The sequence below is a fragment of the Thamnophis sirtalis genome, unplaced genomic scaffold (assembly GCF_051295495.1).
Source record: "Thamnophis sirtalis isolate CommonGarterSnake01/CBP01778 unplaced genomic scaffold, rThaSir2_p1.2 scaffold_2, whole genome shotgun sequence".
Classification (NCBI taxonomy): domain Eukaryota; kingdom Metazoa; phylum Chordata; class Lepidosauria; order Squamata; family Natricidae; genus Thamnophis; species Thamnophis sirtalis.
In genome coordinates this window covers 129,642,435-129,663,690 of record NW_028261382.1, presented here as the reverse complement: position 1 = coordinate 129,663,690, position 21,256 = coordinate 129,642,435, and the positions used below count along the sequence as shown (strand labels likewise).

Genomic DNA, 21,256 nt, shown 5'->3' with positions numbered 1-21,256 from the left:
AGCAAATATTCAAACAAGAAGCTCTGGTTTATTATTACTTTCAGATAATAAAATATAATTAGCCAAGTGAAATAATAAACAATGTTTTAATATGTCATATAGCTTCTTTCCACACTAGGGAAACAACTGAGTAATTCCTGCTTCATATTTTGTTCAGTATTCTCTTAATCATCCCAGAGTTGCCATAGGAAATATGGAAATCATCCAAATGCATCTTTTGATCGATACAATAAATAAGACCTTGGAATATGCTTCCAAAAAGATGTTGACTAGAACAGCAGCAGTTTAATGAGCTCTAGTTGATTATTAATTAATTTTACTATCTCTATAATTTAAACTTTTAAACATTGATTTTTTTTTAAAAAAAGCACTGGACTGTGCTGTCATTTTCAGTTAAATTTGGCTGGCTTCTCAAAAACATTTAAACTATTATCTTAAAAGGCAGTTTTTTCAAGCTGTATTGTAAGGGGAAGATGGAAGACTTATATTTTAAAGTGATTATATCAAGAATATGAAAAAGAATAAACCTTTAATATAATACAAGTCCTATATGAATTTTTAAAGAAGTTGCAAATAGATTATGTTGATGTCAAGGTTGACAGAAGAGACAGCTATTAAAAATGAGAGAATTGAATTGTGGAAAAACTTCTGGTCTGAACATTGTCTTTGCAAACTAAAACAAGGCCTGTGCTGAATGGTGGCTCCATCATTAGGCTTATGATGTGAACACAATGCTTATTCAATAAATCTGTTTCTAAGCTTAGTGATAGTCTACTAAATCCAAAGGTGTATTGATTGATATAATATTGGCAAGAAATATAATTTTCTGCCAGCAAAACTTTGGCTGTAGTGGTGATCTTCACTCCTATGCAAAGAGCCTATAGCTAGATTGTCAAACCGGTTTCCCTTAAGGTCACATTCAGGTTTTTAATAGATTAACAGAGTTGGGAGGGACCTTGTAGGTCATCTAGTCCAACCCCCTGCCCAAGCAGGAGACTCTGCACCATTTCTGACAAATTTCTGCTTATTTCTAGATTGAATCTATCCTTGTTCAGTTTCCATCCATTATTTCTTGTCTAGCTTTCAGGTGTTTTGGAAAATAGCTTGACCCCTTCCTCTCTGTGGTAGCCCCTCAAATATTGGAACACTGCTATCATGTCTCCCCTGGTCCTTCTCTTCACTAGACTAGCCATGCCTTGTTCCTGCAACAATTCATTGTATGTTTTAGTCCCCAGTCCCCTAATCATCATGGATGCTCTACTCTGCACTCTTTCTAGAGTCTCAACATCTTTTTTTATAGTGTGATGACCAAAATTGGATGCAGTATTCTAGGTATGGTCTTACTATGTTTCTATAGAGTGGTATTAGTATATCATTTGATCTTGATTGTAAGATTAGGGTTAGGTGAGGGTTAGTTAGTTAGTTAGAAGTTAGTTTCGAATGCATCATTCTCCTTGCTCCTCTGGCTTCCTATGTTTAATTAACATTTGTGTGTGGGGAAGGGGGGGACAACTTTCCAATTTTGGACTAAGCACCAAATAGCAGAAGTCAAAAACTAGAGATCTTTACTTACCATATTTTTCAGTCTATAAGACACATCCTCTCCCCCCCAAAGTGGGTGGAAATGTCTGTATGTCTTATACAATGAATATTGTAGTGGGGGAAGGGAGGTTGGTGCAGCGCCAATAAGTTGTTCTAAGCAGAGGGGATCGGCGGTGCCTATCGCTGCTGTAACCCATTCACAGAGATTGGCGGTGAACGGGCAGTGGCAAACAGGGGGAGGGGGGCAAAAGGGCAGCAGCAAATGAGCGGTGGGAAATGGGTAGCGGTGGCAGTGAACAGACTCTGGCAGCAGCAAATGGGCTGTGGCAAACAGACCATGGCAAATGGGCCATAGCACCAGCAAACAGGCTGCGGAGGCAGAGGCAGAGACAGATTTTTTAAAATTGTTTTTCTCCTCTTAAGCTAATATGTGTCTTATAATCTGGAGACTTTATAGTCCAAAAATATGGTAAATAAAGATGATTTACTAAATCTTTAATTAAATGGCAAGCAAGCAATCCTAAATGGATATGTTTGAACCAGACATGGGTTCCTACCGGTTCGGCCCAGTTTGGCCGAATAAGTAGTAACTCGGCTGGCTATTTCCCCGAACCAGTTCTATTTTCTATTTCTGTTTTTTTACCTACTGCGCACCAACCAAAGCGCACGCACGACAGAAGCACGTTCTTGAGTAGTAGTAGTAGTAGTAGTAGTAGTAGTAGTAGTAGTAGTAGTAGAAGCCGGAACCCACCCCTGGTTTGAACAATAATAAATTATTAGAAAAATGAAAGAAAGTAACTTAATTCTCAAAGTGTAAGAAAATTACTACGATGGAGGATCAAGTTAGGTGGTCCCCAGCCTTGTTGAGATGAGTTGCAAACACAGGTGCAGGAAACAAGAATCAGATAGCACTGAGAGGGGAATGTGCTCATGTAGCAACGTGAAACAATCCACCAGAACTCTCACTGGCAGTCCCTTTATTCTGCTGATGTCCAGTCTGCCATTCACTGCATACTGGTTTACATTTCTGACTGGTTCCTTACTCTGCATGTTTTTCAGATTGATCACTTGGCAGTGCTAGTCAGCAGTCCTATCTCAGGATTGATTAATGAATGTTTTGCAGTTTGTGAACATCCCAGGCAAATGTACAGCATCTAAGAACAGTGGTAAATTCTTCACTCTTTTCCATTTTTTCCCTGCATTTAGGTATTCTATAGCCTTGTTATTACTTGTTTCTCCATCTCTCATCAGGTGGAAAGGAGATATAAACATATCCTATGACCTACTTAGCTTTGCAGTTTTTGAGCTGGCCTAGTTTCAGCTCCAAAATGCTAACATCAGGAGCAGAAAGTGCAAAATATATTTTGCAAGAGATAGATCATTGAAATAAAGGGATTTTTTTTCATCAGCAGGAATAAATAAATAAAACCATATCCAATGCTATATTCCACTGTTTAATTGTATTATAAAACTGAAATAATAGCCAATATTTAGCATAAGGCATTTGTTTCATCCATAAGGAAGGAAATAAATCGGATCATTATATGTTAATTAGCCTGCTGTCCACTGTAGGCAAACTTTATGCCTGCTATCGTTGTTTCAAGTTTGGAGTAAAAAGAACATAATATTTTGAGAGATTTAGAGACTCAAAACAGATGGAATTTAGAACAGGCTGCTGTACAATAAATCATAGTTCTATATTGACACGTCTAGCAGATAAATATGTAGCTTTAGTTAAGAAAAAGATTTATATGTCACGTTCCGGCGTTCACATTGCATACAAACAGAGATTCAGTTTGTTTGGTGAAAAACTTTTATCTCTGTCTAAGAAACTACATGATAACCAGCACTAAATGACAATGATACAAAGGTAATCAAATCCAAGTCAGTTCTAACCAACTTAGACCATCACCCATATATATATATACCATTACCCCACCCAGCTCCACCCACAACTCCTCCTAGATGACACCCACCCTCCATCACCAATCACCATGACCCACACCCTCAGCCACACCACCACTCAGTGTCATCATAGCCTCTTCCCTGGTTAGCCGTATCCGAATAGAAGAGTTACATCAGAGTAGGCAGTTGCACCCGAGTAGAAGAGCCACATACAGATACAGGCTCAATCGACATCAGAGAGGCAACATCAACGTGGCAGCGTGAGTAGCGTGTAAGCATGGCCGAGCGGGCATGGTGATGGACAGGTTCCCCCTGGATGGCAGCCTGAGGGCTGAGATTATATTTCTCTCAAACCAGTTTTCTGATTTTAATCCTAGGGAGAGGTCCAAGTTACTTTTCATTTTTTTCTGAGTATAAGATGCTTCAGAGTATTAGATGCACCTTAGTTTTGGGGGAGGAAAATAAGAAAAAAAATCTGCCTCTGCCTACCAGTATCCATGGTATTCATCTGGCTAGCATCCTGTCAGTGTGTGAGAGAGTTGAGGGCTGTTTGGAAACAAACAGTATTTGCTGTGTGAGCAACAAGGAAGGAGACAACAAGGAGCCAGAGCGTGGCTGATTCTGTACTAAAGCTGCATGCTGTGCTGATATCTGACACTAAAAGTGAAAGTGAAACTTCTCTCTGCTGAACTACCACGTTGGAAAACCTGCTTTTGTTATTGTATATTTACTTAATGTGTTATATTATAGATAACGAAAAGTTATTGAATCCTGCTGAATCAGTTACTTGTGTGTATTTTCTGAATGTGATTGCTGCTGCAAACTTTGACACGTCCTTGCAGCAAATAGTGAACAGCCAAGTCAGTTTCAGCACATTATTGCAGCTGATTCAGCATGAGCAGCTGATTGGCGGGTGGATAAGCCTCCCAGAATATCCCCAATCAGGCTGCAGGGATTGCCACAGACCATTGCCTCCACCATGCTTTGTGTTTTTGGCTACATTCAGTGTATAAGACGCTCCCAAATTTTCACCCTCTTTTGGGGGGGGAAGTGTGTCTTATACTCTGAAAAATACGGTAAACACCATGTTTGCCACTCTAAAACAGCTAGGTTCTGAATCCTCTGAATAAATACATCAAATCCCAATGCATCTAGTAAGACAAGGATGAATCATAATAGGTTTAATTTTTTAAATTTGTTCATTAATCTGTTGGTTACTTCCATTAAATAAACCGTGGGATGCTGCCAATGACTGTGAATTGGGCCAGTTGCCAAGTGCCCAACTTGTGTCTATATGACTGTAGGGTTGGGAGACAGCCATCAGAAACTCAAATCTTGATTGTAACTAGCCCTGGGGAAGTCCGCCTTAATTTTGAATGGTCACTAAGTGACCAGTAGTAAGTTGAGGACTGTTTCTATGAGCATATGTCCTTTCCTTCTTAATGTAAATCTCATGCATCTTCCCAAAAAATGCTCCAAGTAGTTTTTAGATGTATTTGGATAAAGCACTGGTCTACGATATGTTAAAGCAGCCAGGCTTTTTTTTTAGATTATATAGTTGAATTCTCAATCACCTTTTTTGCCTTCAGATTCAAAGAGTTATACTATGCAGCTTTAATGAATATATGTCTTCTTTTCTATAAAACAAGAGAAAAAGAAGTAGAGCTGTAGAGATAAAAGTGAACTACATCCTGCTTCATAAATGAAAGTAATACACTCATGCTTCAGGTGACTGATGATCCATCTTGCTCTAGTAGGCTTTAAAATTAAAGAATAGAATAAAAGGTCATTAAAAAAAATTGAACTAAGATGTGACCAGCTACGAAATAGCTGTTTAATGTGCCACACCAGAGAAGAGTTATAAACCTCTTTTCTTAATTAAAATTAAATGGTAATATTGAGACATTAAGCATAATCTTCTATATTTTAGTGGTTCTATTTGACTCTAGAGCCAAGTTCTTTGGTAAAAGAAACTGGATTTCTCTCACTAAGATCAAGAGAGAAGAGAAGGAGAGTCTGTAGAATAGGTAGGTAGGTAATTTTGTTTACTGATAGTAATTGGGAATAGGAACGCTATTGCTAAACAATACCGTTGTATGATATGATCATGCTGACTTACATCCTGAATGCAGGATGATGTGACATAATAATTGTAAGCCCAGTACCCAAATCACAATCATGGGCCTAGGGGATGCTGCGATGACCATAATTATGAGGACTCATTGCAAGTACCATTATTCAGCACTGTTGTAATTTTGAATGTTTGCTGAATGAGTGGGCATTAAGTGAGGACTTCCTTCTGGCAGTCAATCTATCATTAAACCATATATGTGTATGATTATGTATACATATAGCTGTTTATCTAATTATCCATGGGTAGTTGTTGTGGCCCAGCAGGAACCATTGGAGCTGCCACCAGACTCCTACAGCAAGGGGCCCTATGAGTCAGCTCTGGATGATGTGAAGGACTCTGGACAGGGTTCCAACTCCCAGCGGGGCGCAGAGAGGCTGGTTGGCCACCAGGAGGCACCTGAACCTTGGACCAGTGGGGAGGAGACAAGGGAGTGTGATCCGGACGTCAGCAGTGGGGAGGAGCCAAGGGAGTTGTTCCTAGATGCCCGGCACTGGCTAGCTAATAGGCATAAGGAACGTTTACGCAATTACAGGAGGTAATTGCACTCAGCTGGTGGTACTTAGGCTCCTGTCCAGATTATAAAAGGAATGCTTTTGCACACGTCCCTTTTGCAGAAGTCAAGGCAGAAACTAATGTTGGAGAACATTATTGTGAGCTTGGCAGGCTGAATTGCTGCCATGGCTTATCTGTGCCGGTTTGCTGCCAGGGACCTGTCTGTCTGTTAATTAAATGCCGTAACTTATCTTTGGCTCGGAGTGTGTTGGTGTGGGACGAGGGGGGTCAGAACAGGTAGTGTACTATTTATTTAATGTACTTTTTATTTAGAGGGACGCAATGGCTCAGAAAGGTCAGCAGTTCGGCAGTTTGAATCCCTAATGCCGTGTAATAGCACTCTATTACACTCTATTAATAGCTCCCATTACTTTTCCCAGCTTCTGCCAACCTAGCAAAAGCATGTAAAAATGCAAGTAGAAAAATAGGGACCACCTTGGTGGGAAGGTAACAGCATTCTGTGCGCCTTTGGCATTTAGTTATGCTGGCCACATGACCACAGAGACGTCTTTGGACAGCACTGGCTCTTCAGCTTTGAAATGGGCATGAGCACCACCCCTAGAGTTGGGAACAACTAGCACACATGTGCTAGTTTACCTTTACCTTTAGTGTACTATTTAATGGAACTTCGTTTGTTTTACAATTAATAGATATTTCTCTACTGACTGGCTGGTTTAATTAATTATATTTTATGTTAATGTTTGAAGACAATATTATTACCAATACAAGTAGTCCTCAACTTATTATCTCAATTGAGCCCAAAATTTCTGTTGCTAAGTGAGACATTTGTTAAGTGAGTTTCCCCCATTTTATGACCTTTTTTGCCACAGTTAAATCACTGCAGTTGTTAAGTTCCATGTTTCTTAAGTGAATCTGGATTCCACATTGACTATGCTTGTCAGGAGGTCATAAAAAGTTATGACATAACCCCGGGACACTGCAATCATCAGTAAGTATGAGTCAGTTGCGAAGCATCTAATTTTGATCACATGACCATAGGAATGTTGCAATTGTTGTAAATGTCAAAAATGGTCATAGATCAGTTTTTTTAAATGATGATGTAACTTTGAACCATCACTAAATGAACAGTTGTAAATCAAGGACTACCTGTAAGAAAATATAACCAAGTACATTACTGAACCTCCTTTCCCCATGATAGAATATAATAGAATAACAAACAGAAGGGACCTTAGAGATCTTCTAGTCCAACCCACTACTTAGGCAGGAAATCCTATACCATTTCAGAAAAATGGTTGTCCAGTCTCTTCTTAAAAGCTTCGAGTGTTGGAGCATTCACAACTTTTGGAGGAAAGTTGTTCCACTGATTAATTGTTCTAACTGTCAGGAAATTTCTCCTTAGTTCTAGGTTGTTTCTCTCCTTGATTAGTTTCTATCCGTTGCTCCCAGGGATTGGTTCCTGCCAGTTCTAATCTCTTCAATAGAAGAGGTTCCACAAATCTACCGTGCTGTTTAGAACCGGTTCCAGCTCCCTCCCTCCTGCCCGTCCGCACCACGCTTTCCCCACCCGCTGCTCACTGATTGGCTGGCTCATCAATTGCCCCACCCACCTCTTAGAGACCTATCTAAACCTTAAAGTCTTAAGGCTGTCAAGTTTGAATGCCCCTGGGGTTTTTTCTAAAGGGTTAGGGGTACAAGGGTCTTGTAACTTAACAGCTTTAAGACTTGCACACTTCAATGTCAGAGTTCCTGAGCCAACATGACTGGAGGAGTAATTCTGGGAGTTGAAGTCTACAAGTCTTAAAGCTGTCAAGTTTGAACACCCCTGGGGTTTTTTTTCTAAAGGGTTAAGGGTGCAAGGGCCTTGTAACTTGACAGCTTTAAGACTTGTGTGCTTCAAATGCCAGAGTTTCTGAGCCAACATTTTGGTGTCTAAGCAAAAGTGTTGTTAAGTGAGTTCCACCACATTTTATAAGTTGGCCATGCCCACCCAGTCACATGACTGCCAAACCACTTCCACTCTGTCACATGGCTGGCAAGCAACTCCCACAAAGCAGGCCACACCCATGGAAAAGGATCTAAAAAAATTTGAAACCCCCCACTCATTGCTCCTATCCTCAGGTGCTTTGGAGAATAGGTTGATTCCCTCTTCTTGAAATATCAGAACACTGCTATCATGTCATCCCTAGCCCTTCTTTTAATTACACTAGACATATCCAATTCCACCAATCATTCTTTATATGTTTTAGTCTCCAGTCCCCTAATCATCTTTGTTGCTCTTCTCTGCACTATTTCTAGAGTCTCAACATCTTTTTTTTTACAAAATATATAATATATTTTATGAAGTATATAAATATATTTATAATGGCTTCCCAGAAAGCTAGTTTTCATTCCAAATGAAAACGGTGTTATTAACCATATGCACTGAGCTCACCATTTGAGGGAGCATATTGTTTTTTAAATATGAAATTAAATTGTGCTGTGTGAGACACAGTTGGAGGGTAGAAGAAAGGACCTTGCTTTGCTGCTCTCATAAACAGAGTGCCCTTTTTATTTCATTTTCTCTTATATTCTTATTTATGGAAAACAAGAGGCAGAATGCATTCTGTTCTGGCAGAGAATCTTAAGCACAGCTTGCATTACAAGCAGCTGTTTGTTTTTTCAGAATATTGTGAATGATTGATTTCAACTCATTTCCTATAAAATGTAGCCAACATGCCTGGATTGATGAGAACCTAGAGCTAGGTTACATAGAATATGTTGTTTACATGTATGCAGTGGTGGGTTTCAAAATTTTTTAGAACCTCTTCTGTAGGTGTGGCCTGCTTTGTGGGAGTGGCTTGCTGGCCATGTGACTGGGTGGGAGTGGCTTGCCGGCCATGTGACTGGGTGGGAATGGCTTGGCAGTCATGTGACTGGGTCACATGACCAACTTGTAAAATGTGGTGGAGCTCACTTAACAATGCTCTTGCTTAGCAACCAAAATGTTGGTTCAGACACTCTGGCATTTGAAGCACACAAGTCTTAAAACTGTCAAGTTACAAGACCCTTGCATCCTTAACCCTTTAGGAAAAAAAACCAAGGGTGTTCAAACTTGACAGCTTTAAGACTTGTGGATGTCAACTCCCAGAATTTCTCTTCTAGTCATGTTGGCTCAGGAACTCTGGCATTGAAGCACATAAGTCTTAAAGCTGTTAAGTTACAAGACCTTGCACCCCTAACCCTTTAGAAAAAAATCCCAGGGGTGTTCAAACTTGACAGCTTTAAGACTTGTGGACTTCAACTTCCAGAATTCCTCCTCTCACCCATCATCTTGATGATGGGTGGACGGGCGGGGGGACGGAGCTGGAACTGGTTCTAAACAGCACTGTAGATTTGTGGAAGGTTTTCTGTAGAAGAGTTAGAACTGGCAGGAACCCACCCCTGCATGTATGGCTGTGCAGTATACAAAAGTTTAGGCACCCTTGGTCAAATTGTATGTGTCAATGAATACAAGAGTTGGAACTGACACAACCCATAACATTGTACAAAGTTAAAAGCTACGCAATCTTTCTGCAAATTTGCAAGCATTTATGACCAGTTGTTTAACAATTCAAAATAAGGAAATACTGGATACCGTTGGTAAGTGCAGAATTTGGATAGCCTTCCAGTCTTCACTGTAACACCTCATTTGGCAAAACAGAATCTTCTGAACATTTCTTGGAACTTGCTACAAGTCTTCCTGTCATTACTTTTGGAAGCTTTTCCAGCTTACAGGTTACATAGCATTTTTTTTTTTTGGCTCAGAAATATTCCTCCTTGCACATATATTTAAGTCCCCCCACTCTCATATATTTCAGCAATATTTAAGTTTGGAAACTTCTTGAAATATTGTTATCTCAATAAATCTGTAAAGAATTGGGTGAGGAATCCTAGGTTAGGTGGACAATTTGTTTGACGATGAAATTAAACAAGTTTTTTTAAAGTGTTGTAAAAATGTTTCATTTAATCATTAAAAAGCCACATTTAGAACGGGCAGGACCAGTTGTGTCTGATGGGCATCACTGGCATATAAGGAAGAGTCTTTCTTCAACCCTTTATTAATGTTAGTATAAATGTTCATCAGAGGTTAACTATACCCATTTTTGTGGGCTCCAAACACAAAAGAACCATCAACGACAAAAGTCCTAGACCACAAACAAATAAGCTTTCCACAAGCTTGTTACGCAACATCATTCTCCCACCTAGTTCTTTTGAGATTTATTGAGACAACAGTTGTACAAGACAGCAATTCATCAATGGATTTTTGTCTGAAATTCTTTTAATCAAATAACTGAAGAGCAAGCCCAAATTTTATAGCATATGCATTAACACTAAAACAGTTATGATGTTTATAAAATTGCTTAGCTTTTCAAATAATGCAAGGAGTAATAAACAGACTTTAATTTTGGTGTGTTTGTGAACACACTATATTCTGAAGCATTAGTGCACTAACATTTGCACTGAAATATTAGATGTTGCCCAGTGGCATCAAGTCAATGAAGAATGTTTTACTGATCCATAAGAATTACATCAGATATGCAGTGATCTGTGATAAGTCAAAAAATAGAGAAATACTTGCCTAAATATGAGTGTTATGAATACTACATATCCAAAAACAAAGCTGTAAGTTATTTCAGAACAACAATGTGTCACATAGCTATTTCTATGACCAATATATTTCCATAAGTAATTTAACAATGGAACTTACTGTAATATAGCATTGGAAACTTTCTCCATCCATACAGATTTATGACAATATAAATAGTATCAATCTAGACTTATTGAAACTTTTTCCTATCTGGCCATTCCATAAATATCTGTGGGGATACATTTACATTCATAAATGTTATAGCAGGCATATTGCAAAGTAATGTAAACAGCTCATTCCAATCAGTAAATGTACTACTCCTCACTCACATTGCATTAGGCATTCAACAATATAAATATGAATTCTTCACAATCAGAGGTTCTGATAGGTAACATTTATTTTCTAATAGCATCATACTGCTTGTTTTCATGTTAAAGTATATCTCTTTAACTTTTCTTTCCAACAATCTTGCAAACATGTTAATATTCCACTTAGTATTTATAGTGAAGGACTATAATTATATATCCTTTTTCCTGGAAAAAATGCCATTTGGTGACTTGAACCTTATTTCTAAGTAAACTCATGAACGTTTCAACTTTCTTGAAATATTTCTTCCTTCCCAACTCATTATTAATTCATGTTTTGATAACTTTTTTTTAACTATTGCAATGCCCTTCACATTGGGGATACTCTTGAATACTATCCAGGAGCTACAGCAGTTATAGATATACCACCATAAGGCCATGCAACACCACTATTGGTGAGCCACAGAGGGCTAGGCTATTTTTAGGACCACTTGAATTTGTCTCTATTCATTCCATGAGATCCAGCAGACAGAATGCCACATATGGCTTAGAACCACCTAAATGGTCCTAGGAGACATTTACTTCATGTCACAGTGCCTGCCTTATGAAATAGCATTCAGCCCAAGATTAGAAAGCTCCAGCCTTATTGGCATTCCATAAGATCTTGAAAACCTGGTCTTTCTCCTGGACATTGGCCAGAATGCTGAATAACTACATCCAGAACATAGGTGGGTTCCCGCCAGTTCTAATCTCTTCTATAGAAGAGGTTCCACAAATCTACAGTGCCGTTTAGAACCGGTTCCAGCTCCCTCCCCCCGCCCGTCCACACATCATCAAGATGAAGAGTGAGAGGAGGAATTCTGGGAGTTGAAGTCCACAAGTCTTAAAGCTGTCAAGTTTGAACACCCCTGGGTTTTTTTCTCTAAAGGGTTAGGGGTACAAGGATCTTGTAACTTGACAGCTTTAAGACTTGCGAACTTCAAATGCCAGAGTTTCTGAGGCAACATTTTGGTTACTAAGCAACAGCATTGTTAAGTGAGTTTCACCACATTTTACAAGTTGGCCACGCCCACCCAGTCACATGGCTGGCAAGCCACTCCTACAAAGCAGGCCACACCTACAGAAGAGGTTCTAAAAAAATTTGAAACCCACCACTGATCCAGAACTATAATGGCAATATACTCACTTGCCATCCTGTATTATGTGTTTGTTCTGTTTTTTATTTTTATTTTTATTATTTTTTCTTTTTTATGTGTTTAACCATATGTAAATGGACTAGATTTGTTATTAGATCGTGTGTCATAAACATGATCTGGAAAAAAAATAAAGAAATCCAAATGATCGCATTTTAATTCAAGCTTCTCAAAAAGAAATGGATAGAACGATTGCATAGATTCAAATTTAAATTCAAAACATCACACATAGGCACAGTGAAAAGTAAGGTATTCAATTCAGAAATGATACATCAGGAATATATTTAGAGAAGGGGTGGTTTGCATAATCATACATATAAAAATTGATAAAACATTTAACAGTTAATGCATTGCTGAAATGGGATATGCATCTAAGAGAAACCCACCCACCCAAAGCAGAATATTTTAAGCTCCTTCTCTTAGAAACATAATTCATGAAATCAGCTTCATATGAACAATCTGATCTGCCTTACAAAGAAAGCCAATGTACAGATCAGGTGAAAGACCGTGGTAGTTTTAGCTTCTGATTTTGAAGGTAATATCTGCAGCACTAGGAACCTAAATCATGCACTGAAAATGGCTCCTCTTCCTCCTCCTCCTCCTCCTTTCAAATTACAGTGGCATTTAGAAATATGTTAAATTTACAAATTGAATTTACAAGAATAAGTATGGCCCAAACATGCTTTGCGGGTTTAGTACACTGAAGAGATTTTAACAATTACCAAAGAAAAGAAAAGAAAAGAAAAAAACTTGATCCTTAGTGGAGAATTGGATTAGATATATTTTGATATGGCAGCATCTGAAAAACTGTTGCAATTTGTATTAGCTATCATTTAAAATATTTTATAGTCACCTTCCACTCAAATTTCTAGAAATTTCCAAAAATTCTTTAAAAATGTATTTTAAACATGTGCCAGCAAGTTAAACCAAGTTTAATGCAGAATTTAATTAACAATAAAAGTGTTTTTACATTGTAAAAGTTAAAGAAAATAAATAAGGGAGGGAGGCTGCAACCAACAATTTGACTGATGTGAGAAAGTAAAGAAGCTTTAGAGGAAAGAAGCTTTAGCTCACAGTTAATTCATATTCCTGCTGATTTGGGAAAACAGTTTTCTTTGTAGAACAAGAAGTGCTTGGATTTCAGTTCCAGATTGAGCTACTTTGCAGGAGATTATTGGACCTGACAGGGTAGGGGAAAATGTCCTGGAGCACTAAGGTCACCATCAGATGGGACTATGAAATGTTCTCTATAGGAAGATGTCTTTTATTCCCACTTTTCCAGTACTTAGCAACATGACAGAAACACATCTCTTTTGTCAAGTTTTTAATTGGTTTTTAATAGAATTGGTTTTAATATTATGTTTAAATGTTTAAATGTTTAAATAGCAGAATAAAAGAGAAAGAACTGGAGAAAAATTGCAAAATACAAAGACTTGCAAATAGAAATAGAACAGCTATGGCAAAAGAAAGTGAAGATAGTACCAGTAGTGATAGATTGCTTGGGTGCAATTGTGAAATATCTGAAGCATCACTTAAACACCATTCACAAAATCATCAACAATCAATTGCCAAAAGCAATTTTACTTGGAACAGGTTACATACTGCAAAATATTGAACAACAATTTCTGCCCATATTAGGTCCTTGGGAAAGACTAGATAGGTAGACAAAAATGCCAAATCCAGAGTAAATATCTGGCTGACTGTGTGATCAACATTGATAACGGCAATAATGGATGCAGCTGCTGGCAGCTGACCTGGCATGGAGCTCTACAGAGAGCCCAAAAGATTAACTAACCCCAATCAACCTTTCATCATTGATCAACCCTTGAATTGAGATTTGGGAACCCTGATCAGTATCTTCCAGAGTCTTCTGCATAAGTATACATTTTAGTCCATACAAAATGTGTGACCATTATAGAAAGCAAGTCTTTAAACAGAATTGTCTGGTATGGAAGGAGGTAGTTCTGATGTGTTATCAGTATTTTCACTTAAAATAAGCAATCAGCATATAATAAGCATATAATTCTTCAACTGTGCCTCTGGGTTAACTTCAAGAACAATTATAGTAGCCTACTGCATTATATATGTTTAAGAAGGCTGATGATAAGCATTTCATTTTGTTAAACCAATGGTGACTTTAAGAGAAAATGCTGGATCGTATTTCATTCCAATCATTTACTTTTTTAGAGACCTATCTCCTTCATACAAAATGATTTTAAACTTATATCCAAGAATCATATATGTTTTGTCAGGATATGGCTTCAGTTTATTGGCCTTCATCCAGCCTGATAATCCATTCTTATGTATGACTAAAACAAAATTGTGAACTATAAAAATAATCCCAATTGGCCTTTGCTAAGGCAAATAATAAATGAATGTTATCTAAATAATGGGAGATAAAATATGGATTAATGGTACCTTTAATTGAACAGAATAATAGTTATTCTGATTCAACATCATCAGATTGTTGTCAACTCTTGGTGAGCACATAGAATCTCTTTATGATGATCTGTCCCTAATCTGGACTCTTCAGCTCTTCCGACAATGCCCCTATCACCATTATAACTCAGTTCACCTACCTTGCTGCTGGTCATGTTCTCTTCCACCTTTCCCAAGATTATAGCCTTCTCCAGAGAGCTAGATCTTCCCATAATGTGTCCAAAGTCAGATAATTTGAGCTTGGCCATTTGTGCTACAAGTGAGAACTCCCAGTTGATTTATTCATTGATCCAATGGTTTGGGATTATTATTATTATTATTATTTGCTATAAATGGCATTCTCAGGTGTCTTTTCTAACACTAAATAATATTAGTAGCATTAAAATGTGTAAAGTGTCTCTTTTGCCTCTAAGAATATTAGTGTAATTCCAAATGGAGAATATACAATCACAGTTCATTTGTTGCATTTCTTGGCCTTTAAAGAATGCAGACTATGACATCAATACAACAATGGCCACTATACAGAGAGGTTTATTGCTGTAATATCCTTAATGTATTTGGAATAAAAGGAAGACATTTAGCTGCTTCCACTGAAATGAATGTTTTGTTTTGAAAGCATTTCTCCTGTTAGGCATTGTGGTAAGTGCCAACATCTTTTATATTTGAAAGATAAAATAAGAACATATGCGCAGATGCTGTTACTTGCTGGGAAATAAGAAACAGGTAAACAATATAGTTTTGGACTCATGCACATTTATTTTGATTAATCAATAGGATTGAGTTTTTTGCAAATGTGCATTGGTTGTAACAAAAGTTTCTCTGGCCTGAATTGAATCAATTAACTGTTTAGTTTTATGTCCTGGATGTTGTGTCTCCTTCCTTTGAAACAATGAGAGAGGATTGACTGTTGGGTAGGATTGACTACTCATTGTTGGGTAGTTTGTGTCTTTCACTTCCATTTGCTTTTCTTTTTTCCCACTGAAATGGGGACAGGACGGGTTGGTACTTCAACAATTCATCTTTCAGGTCTGCTGCTACATTCTTATTAACATTACAAGTTTTTCTTCTATGATTTATGTCTTGACTATTCTTCAAGGCAAAATCTATTCATCTGTACATACACAAAGGTCTTGTGTAGCTGGTCTCTTTACTTTTTCTTTTAATAATGTACATGTGTGGATATAAATAGTAAAGGCAGTGATGCATTCACAAAAGCAATGCTCCATTTGGCAAAGCAAATACAGCTAAGAAGTTCAATTTACTGTGAAGACACTGAGAATTATTCATCTGAAACAACCTACAGACAGGTTTAGCTCATTGCTTATAACTTAGAAAACAATTTAAGAAAAATGCATCAACATCTGCATCTGTAACAAAGTTATCTACTCAAGCGTTGATATTATGGATGGGTTAACATGTTGTATTTAATGTAATGCATTTCAGAAGTAACTGTTCATTCTAAAATGGGGGGAAAGATTCATTTTATGTGTGGGGGAGTATGCGCACTTTTTATTTCTCTATAATTAAGACAACTTTGTAATAATACTAGACAAATCCTGCTATGGAGTCTATATGTGCGGTCTCCAAGCTTGTCATCTGATGGTCATAAAATCCTTTCAATTTCAAATTGCCAAAATTTATCTTAGGTTTCCAGTAGGCTTTGTGAACTCATAAAAGCTAAAAAAATACCTCCCAAACTCTGACAAAGTATAAAAACGATCCTAAATCCCATTGTCTCCCCCCCCACCTCCCATGATATTTAGTAGTAAATTTTAACTACTGAAATGTTGCTGTTTCTTTTCTTATGAAAAGTTTGTCTTATCTATACTTCTGCTTTCAGTCAATTTGTATGTATTAAATTGCATAATCATTTCCATATCAAAAGCATAGATAAAGAGGTTTTTATATTTTTTACAATATTGTTGGGATATTAATGTTAGATCGGGTAATGAAAGGCACACAAAGGCTTCAGTAACAACAGCTCTTTATTGCAAGTAAGGTAAACATTATAATGTAAAATACAATGTAAGAAATGTCACATTGCCTAATAGAAATAAGGAAAATATACTTCTACTAACTCAGAACCCATGTCCACAACTTAAAAACCAACCAGTATCAACTGGTATCAATCTGGTATCCACTGATATGAGCCAATTTTTAACAGTTTAGTGGAAAAAATTCCTTTGTACTTTGATATTAGATGTGGTAAGCAGAAGTCAACTTTTATTCCACTATGTCATTACAAAATTTAGCAAATTCATTGTTAAATTAGACAATAATACTTGATGACAATCTAGTTGTGCAAAAAAGTGAGATGTACAGATGAGTCATTGGAGGTGTGCAGTATCCGAATTGAATAAAATAAATAAATTAACCACATTAAGGAGGGTGAAGGTTTGTTCTCTAAGCTTGTGAGTTGGCTCTGATAAGATGTTACCTAGCCGATAACAAAATGTTCAGGAACCAATCCATAAGCTTGAGAATGAACCCTCATCCTACATCTGAGCTATAGATATTCACCATTATTGCAAAACACATTATTTGGTTTATATAGTGCAGTAAAAGCAAATAAAGCCTTATAAGATGGATGATCATTTCTAACTCTTTGTTAGCCCAATCTAAGGTGATACATAGGTCAATCAACTCACACTATGCTAACTTATTAAGATAGGACAAAAGAAATATTCTGTCTAATGATGTCTAATGATCACATATTTTGCTACTTCAGCCTTATAAATTTCAGCTGTTGAACAAAATAACTTTAGGGTTGTTTGCCAAGACCACATTGTCCTTTGGCTGCTTCAAGCTTTTAAAAAATAAATCTATTCATGAAATAGCAAAATAATATTTCTAATACTTTTTAAATAAAAGCTATAGTCATACAAAACTAATATCATTATCTAATTAGTGCAAATTAATATAGTTTTATCATTCTTGACGTGTGATATATTTATACAGAATAGGCAGTTTTCTAAAAAAAACAATATCAATTTAATAATGAAAAAATATGTAACTATATAATTGCAAAGAGCAACATAAAGTTTAGGTTTAGGCTTAGGTTTATTGGACTTATATGCTGCCCTTCTCCCAAAGGACTCAGGGCGGCATATAACATAAAAACACACATTACAAAAGTTAAAAAGAAAGATTAAATAGAATAACCAAAAAAACCAAATAGACATTTACAATGAGATTTAGAAATTAAATTAAAATTAACAATTAAAATTAACAATTAAATTAATAATTTATTTTATTCAGGCCAGGCAGGCTTGCTGGAAAAGCCAACTTTTTAGGGCGCGTCAGAAGGACCGGAGGTCGGGAATTATCCGAAGCTCTGGGGACAGCTCATTCCAAAGGGAATGCACTCCCACAGAAAAGGCTTTCCCCCTGGGAATTGCCAGCCGACACTGCCTGGCCGACGGCACCCTGAGGAGGCCAACTCTGTAGGATCGTACTGGACGGTGGGACGCTTACGGTGGCAGTAGGTGGTCTCACAAGTACCCTTGGCCTAAGCCATGAAGCGCTTTAAAGATCATAATTAACACCTTGAATCGCACCTGGAAAACCACCAGCAACCAGTGCAGGCCGCCTAAAAGGGGTGTAACCTGGGAGCACCTAGGTACCCCCATGACAACCCACGCGTTCTGGACCAGCTGGAGCCTCCAGGTGCTCTTCAAGGGCAGCCCTATATAGAGAGCATTACAGTAGTCCAGGCGAGAAAAGACGAGGGCGTTAGTGACTGTGCACAGGGCATCCCAATCCATGAATTGGTGCATCTGCCATACCAGGTGAACCTGGTAAAAGGCCCTCCTAGTCACGGCCGTCAGGTGTTCTTCTAAACTAAGCCGCATATCCAGGAGGACTCCCAGATTGCGGTCCCTTTCTGAAGGGACTAAAATTTCTCCCCATATCATCAAAGATGGTACAAGATGCACAAATCGGGATGACAGGAACCACAGCCACTCAGTTTTGGAGGGATTGAAGTTGTGCCTGTTCAAGTATTTGGCTCATTATAATATTCCTCAGAGAAAGTAACTGAAATCAAATTATTAAGGAATTTGCAACTTGATAGAAAAATGCAAAGCTTCTAAACTGCCACTAAATTCAAATTCCGTTAGTTTTTAATGCATTTTAGCTCTACATGTATTCAAAACAGAAACTAATCAGCAATATTTACTGACATTAAAAAAATGATCAGCCCTTTCAGCTTGGGTACTTCTAGATAAGTGGACCTCAACTCTAAGAATTCTCTTGATATCACAATCATTGCTGAAATGAATATTGCTTGGATATAGGACATGTGTATCTTCCCACTTGAAATGTGTATCTTCCCACTTGAAATCTTAACTTGGTTGTGGTTAAGTATATTCATTGAATAGATCCGCGGTGGTGCAGTGGTTAGAGTGCAGTACTGCAGGCTACCTCTGCTGATCTCTGCCAGCAGTTGGCAGATCGAATCTCACCAGGCTCAAGCCTTCTATCATTCTGAGGTCCCAGATTGTTAGGGGCAATATGCTGACTCTGTAAACCACTTAGAGAGTGCTGTAAAAGCACTGTGAAGTGGTATATAAATCTAAGTGCTATTGCTATTGAGCAACTGGGGAATATTATGGAAGGGAGGAAGGGATTCCAAACTACAATACTTTTTTTCAAGACCTCACTTGGGTGTAATCTTTCTCCAAGCACTCTCTTGAAGTGCTCATATTAAAACATACAGGGTTTTCAAACAATTTCCCATTAAGTGCCCCTGTTCAGAAAGCTATTTCTTCATGCATTTTCAGCTTATTCTTTTGTCTGCAGTATATGTTATACAATATTGGATCCCAATACTAATCTTAATGCTACAGCATTATATGATATTTATTAGTAAACTATTGACTACTGAGAAGCTTAATATATAAGGTAGACTTTCCTCTTTTCTAAGTTTTTCTAAATTGTTCCTTTTTAGTTTGGCTTCCATTTTTCAAATTTAAGGGTTGTTCCATTTAATTATGTTTTGCAAGTACATGCATTTTTCCCTAAATGTAAGTAAAAATCTGATACTAATTTAGAAAAGGAGTGATTAAAAGCTTGGCTGTGACACAATCTCATAAGAATATATTATATAATAGAAAAGCTGAGAGAATCCTGTAATCTTGTTGCACATTTCAAATGTATTAAGCAAATACCTTTAATCAACAGATGAATTATACCATGCTGGGTTAATTATTTCAAGTACATAATGAGAATACTGATTGCAATTTCCTAATCAATTGGTTCAGTAAGTAACTTGTGATTTGCATATTTCATTCTTGGGACAATTATTATCCTATAGTTCTCCTTCAGTGGTTTTTGGTCATAAAATTGTGAAATGGCATTTAAATAATCTGAGTGATGATTCATAAAAGCAACGTGTAGTAGGATTGTGGCAGATCAGTAAAATTCAGTCCCTTTCAATTGAGATAGTATTCACTATCATTCACTAACTCTATTAGATGTAATGAAAAGAAACCATAGAACAAAACACAAACAGGATCCTGAGCTTCAGCTTAATGAGGTTTGTAAGGCAAACATCTAATTCCCTATTTCACAACTGATTTTTTGATACAATATGTGCCATCAAATTGTTGACTCAAAGTGTACATGAAGGTAGACTTTATCCAAGATCATACATACCTACCTTACCCTTCAGTTATTCAATGGTGCATCTATCACCACAAATTCATCCATCTTGCTCATGGTCATTGTTGTCTCCTTCCTTACACCTTAGGGACTTCCCAAGAGTTGGATCTTTGTTTTAATGTGCCCAAATATATATAGTATTTGTATAGTAATATACAAAAAGTATAATTACTAATTCTGTGCCTAAAGTATGTCTCCAATTTTCTGGTTTTACACAGCAAAATAGAAATCTGTTTTCTTTCTCACATTTTTAATTTGGGAAGGGGGATTGCTGTGTATATTATATTGTAAGATGGTGATGTGGTGTGTGGGTGTCTTGATTCTTATTTCAGCCAGTAATGGGACTCAAATCCTTAAAAGGAAAAGTAAGCCTAATTGAGACAATATAAATAAGCACAAAATTCATCAAGTGATAAAGTCATATCTATAAGTCATATCAATACACAGATGGTTACTCAAAAGCTTATTTCATAGCAAATAAACTTTAAGATACACAAAAGTCTTAAATTTTGCAGTAAAATTTTTAACAGGATCTTTAACTGTAAAATCTTTAACTTTGAAAAAATCAAACTAAAAATAAATATATTAAACTAATCAATGGTTTACTAATATCACAGGCTACTATAATATAATAAGTACAAAATATTATTAAAATATCACAAAATCTCTGCCAAAGTAGTATATATTGCCTTATCCTTTGATCAGTACAAATATTGTAATATTTCACTCAGAGGTAGGTTGTTCCTGGTTTGGCCCAGATCGGGAGAACCGGTAGTAGCCATGGTGGGAGGCTCTGCCCACCCGCCTGAATGCTTCTACATCTGCGTAGAAGCGTCACACGCATGCACGAGTGCACCCAAACCAGTAGTAAAAAAATTGGTTCCACTATATTTAATTCCTCATTGTCGCAGTGGATAAAAGATAAACACAATTATATTTTTTGCAGATTAGATATTGT

At 37.2% G+C, this 21,256-nt stretch overlaps 1 pseudogene; it reads right to left on the bottom strand.

The window, feature by feature from the left end:
• Window positions 1-17,891: 17,891 nt before the first annotated feature.
• LOC148049159 (uncharacterized) overlaps window positions 17,892-21,256 on the bottom strand; it is a 45,596-nt pseudogene continuing 42,231 nt past the window's right edge.